Source organism: Dipodomys ordii, unplaced genomic scaffold, assembly GCF_000151885.1.
Source record: "Dipodomys ordii isolate 6190 unplaced genomic scaffold, Dord_2.0 Scaffold203, whole genome shotgun sequence".
NCBI classification, from domain to species: domain Eukaryota; kingdom Metazoa; phylum Chordata; class Mammalia; order Rodentia; family Heteromyidae; genus Dipodomys; species Dipodomys ordii.
The window spans coordinates 579,573-587,777 of NW_012267419.1; positions in this window are offsets into that span (position 1 = coordinate 579,573).

Below are 8,205 nucleotides of genomic sequence, written 5' to 3' on the forward strand. Positions count from 1 at the left end.
TCCAAAGCTATCTTCAAACAGTTCATTTGAATGTTTACACAAATCGAAGAGTATTCAGCCTTGGGCTTTTTTTCTTTTTTTAGTTGTGCTGGCATTTGAACTTGGCTTACATTTGCTGGGCAAACATTCTAACACTTGAGTCACATAGCCCCTAATGCTCAAACTTTTTGTGTGTCTGTGTTGGTATTGAGGTTTGAACTCAGGGATTCATGCTCTTACCCATATTCTTCACTCACTGTTGATACTTTATCACTTGAGCCACACCTCTAGGTGGTTGTAGGGAGCCAAAGTCACAACCACAGAGTAAGCCAGGCAGCTTACACACTTCTGTCCTAGACACAGGAGTCAGGATCTGATCTAACAGAGACCTTTGGAAGCTGCATTGTAGAAGAAATCAACTACATTGTTCCTTATAACTCGGAGTGCTATCACCAAGTGCAATCGTGAGAGGGAACCTAATGTTTGAGATTGAGCTGCTCGGGAGGCTTGAAAGCAGGGAACACTCACAAGTCAGGAAGTCAGGGACACTCCCACACTGGGTGAGAGAGCCACAAGAAATAGTAACAGAGAGAGAATGTACAGATGTGGACCATCTGAGAAATGTAAGTAGGAAGGAACTTGGGCTCCAGGAGGTACAGATGTTGGCTCCAGCTTTTGTGGTGAAGAGCAAGTCCAATGGCCTGTGGATTTACTGAAGACTGAGTGGCTTGCTGTTGAGTGGACTGAGAGCTTACTTTGAGCTCAGGTACAGCAGATTACTCTATTTCCCCAATCTCCTCTCTCACAGGGTAGTTTACTCCTGGACAGGATCTGGAGGCAATGACAGGCAGGTAGATTGCCTGTTTCTGATCTCCCCTTCCAGACCAGGACTGAGTGCTCTATTTGTTTTCTCTAATCTCCAATGAGCTTAAGGATCACCCTTCTTTAGCTTGGTTATTTGCTACTCTTGGGAGCACAAATTAGGAGGCTTCTGGAGCAACTGGGGATCTGCCCAATCTGTAGGTTCCAAAGTTATTTGAGAGCAGCAGCAGCTTCAAACACATAAATAAGCCAGGAAAATGTCTGAAGCTAATGCTGGTAACTGACCCTTCCTGCCCCACCCTCAGCATGCATTCTCCAGGATAAGTCGTGTTACATCACAAAACAAGTCTTAATAAATGAAGAAGATTGGGTTTGGGATGTAGATTAGTGGTAGAGTGCTTATCTAGAATGTGCAATGCTTGGAGTCCAATCTCTAATGCTATAAAAATATGTTAAACACTGAATCATATAGACTACCTTTTCTGACCACGTGAAATAGAAATGAAGTAGAAGGGAAACTAGAAAATTCACAAATATGTGGAAATTAAACAACATATTCAACCATTGGGTCAGAAATAATACAGGAAATCAGAACATACCCCAAAACAAATGAAAGTGAAAACAGCATAACACAACATGGGATGCATGAAAACTCAGAGGGAAATTTAGTCAGGCCTAATGTCTCATGCCTGTAACCCAGCTAATTTAGAGAAATGAGGTTGGTGACCAGCGCAGGAAAAAAGATTATAAGACCAGTAAAACGTTGGGCTGTCATCACAGCTACAGGGGAGGCATGAATAGAATCAGTCCAGACTGGCCCAGGCAAAAGTTGAAACCCTATTTGAAAATGACAAAAGCAAAGAGAGCTGAGGCACAATAACTCAAGTGGTAGAGCTTCTGCCTAACAAGTGTGGGGCCCCGAGTTCAAACCCCAATACCATACACAAAACCCCCCCAAATAAAACCTCCCCAAAATAATGAACTAGAGGGCTCACTGATTAATTCTCCCAAACACTTAAGGAAATAATACCAGTCCTCCAACTCTTCCTAAATATGTAAGGATTGAGCACTTAAAATGTATTGTTATAATAAAGGTGATGTACAGAGGAGTTATAGTTACATAAGTAAGGTAGAGTACATTTCTTTTTGGACAATATCACCTCTTTCCTTGAGAGAGCACTTCTTTACTTATTCTATGAGGCTAACAATGCCCCAACACCAAAGACATTATAAGTCCACATGAGTTTTTGCACAAATGCCTTTAACAAAATACTAGCAAATGTAATTCAGCAAAGTTATTAAAGTGTACATCATTGGCAAGTGGGGCCTTTTCTGGAAGTACAAGAATGTTTTAATATAAGGAAATTAACATAATACAGCAGTTAATGAAAAGGGAAACACAGGAGCATATTAAGTGATACTGAAAAAAGCTGGACAAAATTTTACACTATCATGATTTTAAAAATCATTCAACATATTAAGAAATAGAAGGAAACTTCAACATGACAATGGCCATACTTAATAATAGACTAAGATCAGAAACGACCAATAAATATGCTGCTTCTACTCAACATGTGATGCTATGGCTAGAGTAGTGAGGAAAGAAAAAGAAAGGAGAGATATCCAGATGGACAGGAAGAAGTAAAATTATCTCTGTTCACAGATGACATGGTATTATATACAGAAAATTCTAGAACACACACACACACAGAGCTAATAAATTTAGCAAAATCATGATGGAAAAATCCATTCATAAAAAAATCAGCATTCAAGATTCTAACTTGCAAAAGGATCTTCCATTATTTTGAAAACAAAATTCATTGTATAAGATTTGTCCTATGTTATCAGAAAGTTTAAAACTAGATTCTCTTTCAAAGCATTTGTTGTAACCCCTGTATACATAAACTTTATAATAACTATAAAAATTTTTGAAAAGCATTTGAACTGGAGATGATCAGAATGTCTCTAGTTTAAGTTCAATGTTATACAGAAAAATCTGCTTACCTATAAGGTAAACTATAAAACAATAGGCTACATGGGTTTATTTGATTTGATGTGTGCCACTATTAGAGCTTGAACTTGAGGCTTCCTCACTTTCAATGTGCTTTTATTTTTGCTCAAGGCCAGAACTCTACTACTTGAGCCACATCTCCAGTTCAAGATTTTGCTGGTTAATTGGAGATAAATGTCTTATGGATTTTGTTTCTACTGACTGGCTTCAAAACTCTATCGTAAGATCTCAAGTCTTCTGAGTAGGTAGGATGACAGGTGTGAGTCACCATCTGGCTCAATGTCATCTCCTTGAATACTCTGTGTTATTGTCTGTAATTGGTAACTGGAAACCTTGCATGAATTACCTGGTCATTTGTGAGGTGTGTGTATGCTGTGTATATGTCCCATATTCACTTGGATTTGTGCATAGTATGTCAAAAAGAAAATAACTGGAAATATGACTCAAGTAAATTGATATATTTACTTTAAATGTGCTTTATTTGGGGGAACAGTTGATTTCAGAAAAAAATTATAATCCTAAAAATATGGCCTATTTATTGCATAATGAAATATGAAAACATCTTTTTAGGACATTTATATCATTAAATTTTAAAATATTAATACAGGTCATTTAAAATTTTGTTATGCACAGTACTGATTTAATTTTAAAGTAGACCTGAGTAACAGTTTAAATTGTTAAAAATAAAATTACAAATTTACTCATTTATAATTTGTGCATAAATTTAAAATCTAAATGGAATTCTTTATAAAATTATAGATAAGTGCTGGATTATATAGCTCAGTGGTAGAATTCTTGCAATTACTTGTGAAACCTGGATTTAATCACCAATGCTTCCAAAACACAAAAATATATGGATTGTAGATATTACGCATTGTTAATAAAATAGAGACACTGGTAAATTAAGTATTGTGAAAACTTACCTCAACAATCTTTGCTTGTGGCCACATATAATTAAGTGGGTGAACTTGTTTGACTTGGACATGCATGACCTCTGATGTATAAAATAAAAATATTCAGTGAGTTCTTGAAGAAGGAAGGGGATGGATGTGTGGGTTTGTTTTTGTGTTCTTAGGTGATAACGATCAGTTACAGAATACAGAGTATTTTGCAAACCTGTTTTATAAAGATGATGAGCTCTGCTTTATGTGTTAATAAACATGTAAGTTTTAGGACCAGTTGAACAACTATTGAGTAGCGTGGCTGCTACTTCTTCTCTAGAAATTAAATCACACTGTCTCTGTATTATATGAACTTTATGTTTGAACAGGAATACTTATTTTAAAATATTTTCTGTTATTACAGTTTATCATTATACACTGTAATGAAGTTAGTTTTGCTTTCAGGTTTTCTTTTCTTTCTTTTTTTTTTTTTGAGTCCGGTCATGGGGCCTGAACTCTGGGGCCTGGGCGCTGTCCCTCAGCTCTTCAGCTCAAGGCTAGCACTCTACCACTTGAGACACAGTGCCACTTCCAGCTTTTTTCTTTTTGCTTATGTGGTGCTGAGGAATCGAACCTAGGGCTTCAGGCATGCAAGGCAAGCACTCTACCACTGAGCCACCTTCCCAGCCCCTTGCTTTCAGTTTTTAAAGATGAAGATATAACTTCGTAACTGAGAAAATACTTTTGCTAAAAAATTATCTAAACATCAATTCATTTTTGGCAATACTAGGTCTAAACTCAGGGCCTCATGCTTGATAGGCAAGTGCTCTATCATTGAACCATGTCTCCAGTCCTAAATATTAGTTCTAAGAAAAACTAACTTTCAAGATTTAAATGTTATTTATTTATTTTTTATTGTGAAAATACCGTACAGAGGGGTTTCAATTACATGGGCAAGATAACGAATACATTTCTTATCAAGCATTGTTGCCTCCTCTTTGTTTCCCCTTCCCATCCCTTCCCATACTCCTCCCCACCCCACCCCACCAGGTCCTCCCCCACCCCCCATCAAAGTTGTAAAGTTCATTTTTTGACATAACAACTTGTACATCTCATTGTTGCAATGAGTCCACCTGTATCCCTAGTTAAACGCTTTGGTTTTTTCCCTTCACCTCCACAAATTATACAGTGAAAACATCGGTTATACTGTGGACGAGGGACATACAAAGCAACATAGAAATCATCCTATAAATATGTTAGAAACAATTGTCTTTTCTTTTTTGGTACTGGGGATCGATCCCAGGATGTTGCACTTGCTAGGCAAGCGCTTTGCCACTGAGCTACATCCCAGCCCCTTACTGGACTTTTCAACTTCATTTATCATTTATCAGCAGTCAATGCTGCTGATGAGATAGATACTTGCTGCTTGTGTCTTTTTGCTAAATGTATCTCCTGAATTTGAGAACATTATGTTAAATAGGTACTACTTAGAAAAAAGAATCAATTGCATTTCTGTATAATCACAATGAACAAAAAATAAAATTAAGACTACAACTCAATAAAATAACATACAGGGGGGCTGGGAAGGTGGCTCAGTGGTAGAGCGCTTGCCTTGCATGCATGAGGCCCTGGGTTCGATTCCCCAGCACCACATAAGCAAAAAGAAAAAAGCTGGAAGTGGCGCTGAGGCTCAAGTGGTAGAGTGCTAGCCTTGAGCTGAAGAGCTGAGGGACAGCGCCCAGGCCCAGAGTTCAGGCCCCACGACCGGACCCAAAAAAAAAAAAATAATAACATACAGGGGCTGGGAAGGTGGCTCAGTGGTAGAGCGCTTGCCTTGCATGCATGAGGCCCTGGGTTCGATTCCCCAGCACCACATAAGCAAAAAGAAAAAAAGCCGGAAGTGGCGCTGTGGCTCAAGTGGTAGAGCGCTAGCCTTGAGCTGAAGAGCTGAGGGACAGCGCCCAGGCCCAGAGTTCAGGCCTCACGACCAGAACCCCCCCCCTCAAAAATAATAATATATAAAATAATAAAACATTTATGAAAGAAATTAAAGAGAAGAAATAATGAAAAGACATTTGTTTGTGACCTGGAAGACTAAATGTTGTTAGATAGATATGTTACTCATAGTGACTGCCATTCAGAGCAATCTTTATTTTTATTTATTTATTTATTATTATTGTGAAAATACTGTACAAAGGGGTTACAATTACATGGGAAAGATAATGAGTACATTTCTTATCAAGCATTATTGCCTCCTCCTTTCTTTCCCATTCCCATCCCTATTTATTTATTTATTTTTGGGTCCGGTCATGGGGCCTGAATCTGGGCCTGGGCACTGTCCCTCAGCTCTTCAGCTCAAGGTTAGTTCTCTACCACTTGAGCCACAGCGCCACTTCCAGCTTTTTTTTTTGCTTATGTGGTGCTGAGGCATCGAACCCAGGGCCTCAGGCATGCAAGGCAAGCACTCTACCACTGAGCCACCTTCCCAGCCCACAGCAATCTTTATTTTTAAAAAAATCATTTTTCAGAAATAGGAAAAGTACACCCTAATGTTCATATGGAACAAAGAGCCCTGAATAGTGAAAACAAATATCTCAATTAGGAAACTTACTCATTGAAATTATAGCCAAAAATCTTCCAAAGCTAGGGAAAGATATGTTCATCCAAGTATAAGAGGCATTTAGAGCCCCAAATAGAAATGATTAAAAATGATCTCTCCATGTCCCATTATTTCACATATCTATACTAAGCTAGTAGTGAATTCTAGCAATGCATGGCTCGCTCAACCTGTGCAAATCAATAGATGTCAAAAATAGAATCAAAGGACAAGAATCATATGATCACCTCAATAGATACAGAAAAAAAGCTTTTGACAAAATTCAATATCACTCCATAATAATAGCCCCAAAGAAATTAGGAATTGCTAGATCTTACATCAACATACTAAAGGCTATCAATGATAAACCTATAGACATCATTATACTAACTGTGGGAAAATTGATAGCACTTCCTCTAAAATTTGAGGAAAGAGGGAGCCAATATGTCTTACCTCCCCTTACTGAATATAGTCTTAATTGTCCAGATCAATAAGAGGAAAGAAGCAAAAGGGATAGAAAGCCAGATATGGCTGCACATATGTATAATCTCATCTACTAAAGAGGTGGGGATCCAAAAATTAAAAGTTCGAAGCCTCGGCAAAAATTAGCAAGACCCTATCTCAACCAATAACTAGCATGATAATGTGCACCCATCATCCCAACTCCATGGGAAGCATAAATAGGACTTCAGCCTAAATAAATTCCTATCTCCAATCCTTTACAAACTTTTAAACAAAATAGACACTAACCTAAGATGTGAAAATTTGAAACTTCTAGGGGAAAACCTTCAAAGACATAGGCATAGACAATTACTCTATATATGACTGCAATAGCTCATAAAATAATAGCAAAAAAATCTAATAGAATGGTATTAAACTAAAAGGCTTCTGCACAGCAAAAAGAAACAGTGAACAGAATGAAGAAAGCCCACAAAATAAAAGAAAATCCTGGCAAGGACTAATATCCTTTGACAGGATATTACTATCCAGAGTACATTAAGAAAAATCTCATAATACTAAACACCAAAAGAACCGATAAGGTTCTATATGGTGGTTCACACCTATAATCCTAGCTACTTTGGTGGCTGAGAGTGGGAGGATTGCAGTTCAAAGGCAGCAGCCAGGTAGAAAAAAATTATTGAAACTCCATCTCAGCCAATAATAAACAAGGAAGGGCAATAGAAGGAGTGAATAGGATCAAAACATCTAATGTACATGATAGAAATGGCATTGTGTAGCCTCTTTCTTTTACAATTAATACAGAAAAACACAATTAAATATGCACGAATACTAAAACACTAAATAATATAAATAATTTCTGTGTTTGATGATTGAATTCTTTTTGCCAGTTCTGGGGTTTGAACTAAGGATGTGGGCACTGTCCCTGAGCTTCTTTTTGCTCAAGGCTAGCACACTGAACCACAGCACACTTCCAGCTTTTTCTGTGTATGTGGTACTGAGGAATCGAACCCAGGGCCTCATGCATGCTAGGCAAGTACTCTACTACTAAACCACATTCCCAGCCAGATGATTGGATTTGTAAGGGAAAAGTTACTGTACTCCAATATTCTTAAAGGGATGCTTCCTGGAGCCATTTTTGTTATTTAATAAAAATTATCCAACACTTATAACTGATGTTTAAATTTTTGAGTAGTTTCTAGTGTTGTCTTATTTTACCTTTTAAAAATGTCTTGTCAGGGGCTGGGAAGGTGGCTCAGTGGTTGAGTGCTTGCCTTGTATGCATGAGGCCCTGGGTTCGATTCCTCAGCATCACATAAGCAGGAAAAAAAAGCTAGAAATGGCGTTGTGGCTCAAGTGGTACAGTGCTAGCCTTGAGCTGAAGAGCTGAGGGACAGTGCCCAGGCCCAGAGTTCAGGCCCCAGGACTGGATGCCTCTCCCCCACAAAAAAGAAAAG